Below are 1,545 nucleotides of genomic sequence, written 5' to 3' on the forward strand. Positions count from 1 at the left end.
GGACTACCTTCGTTCCGCGGCCTTTCTCGTAGGCCTCGCGTGGAATCCGAATGACGTTCCTAGCGACTCCTCATATCGTTGAGGGGCGCAGCTTACATTAAAATAACACAGAACATTTCCTGTGGCCCGGCCGGGATTCGATCCCGCGGCCTCTCCTTTTCCAATTACCGCGTTTTTCCTCTTTCGTTTCGATCTGTTTCATAGCCATTTTTCATCTACAGATTTTTCATTCTCAGATTTCAAGGAGGGAACTTCACTCTGTTTCTTGATAACAGAGGGTGCCCAGTCCCCTGACCGAACACGCTGAGCTACCGTGCCAGACTCTGCTAGACCGCAGCTTGAAGGCAGGCCTACGCTACTAAGCACTCCGTCGTCAGGGCACGAGTGGCCTACCGGGACCATCCGACCGCCGTGTCATCCTCAAGGAGGATGCGGATAGGAGGGGCGTGGGGTCAGCACAGTGCTCTCCCGGTCGCTATGATGGTATTCTTGACCGAAGCCGCTACTATTCGATCGAGTAGCTCCTCAATTGGCATCACGAGGCTGAGTGCACTCCGAAAAATGGAAACAGCGCATGGCGGCCTGGATGGTCACCCATCCAAGTGCCGGCCACGCCCGACAGCGCTTAACTTCAGTGATCTAACGGGAACCGGTGTATCCACTGCGGCAAGGCCGTTGCCACGCTACTAAGATAAAACGTATTTCCTCGTGTCCCTAGTCATTACGACACAGTTACGCGCTCAGCTACGATTGTTGTAAATGGAACTACGAGTACATGCAATCTTGTAGCGTATCAGAACAGCCTTGCGAAAACTACTTCACTATTTCAGATGTATGTACATTTTCGCGTTTAAGTGAACAGCTATTGTGGAAACAAGTAGACGGTCGGAAGGCTACATACAACGAAGAAGTCTGATGTGAGAATCCCACTGGGAGGTGCTTACACAGCAATAACCATTTCCAGCCCATCAGCTTAGCACATTTCTCGGATACTTTTGCGAAAAGTTTCATCGCCAAAATTAGCAGTCGTATCATCTTTACGAGAGTTTTCGAATTGCGCTAAAAATCATACCGTACCGTTAAAATAACGTACATCAGTCAATATCTTGGTTAAAACAGGAGTTGAGAATACTACCCAGACAAAAGAATAACGTGACCCTCTGCCTACTACCATTTGCCGAAAATTTCGTTTCTACATATTGAACGGTTAACGAAATAAAAGGCAGTTATAGGTGATCCAGAATATATAATTAAGGACTAGTCCTTCATCTTAAAAGTGTAAAAAATCTTGATTCAAGGTTGCTCACTGCACGCTCTAAGTAATCTGAACACTTTGAATTTCCTTTTCTTGTGTCCTCATTGTTCCATATGTTTTACAAGATGCTCTCAAATTCATTAATATGAGACAGAAATCTGCAGGTGCCTCTAACAGACCTGGAAACTTACCAGGCTTCTGTGTTTTCATACCTGCCGCAACTGGCAGATTACTTTTTGCGTAAATGATACGTTCCCAGTTGCTTCAGTACAATTTTATACGCACAGACC

At 46.4% G+C, this 1,545-nt stretch overlaps 1 pseudogene; it reads right to left on the minus strand.

Moving 5' to 3' along the window:
- Positions 1-562: 562 nt before the first annotated feature.
- LOC124623371 lies at positions 563-680 on the minus strand (annotated as a pseudogene).
- Positions 681-1,545: the final 865 nt, after the last annotated feature.

Source organism: Schistocerca americana, chromosome 7 (assembly GCF_021461395.2).
Source record: "Schistocerca americana isolate TAMUIC-IGC-003095 chromosome 7, iqSchAmer2.1, whole genome shotgun sequence".
NCBI classification, from domain to species: Eukaryota; Metazoa; Arthropoda; class Insecta; order Orthoptera; family Acrididae; genus Schistocerca; species Schistocerca americana.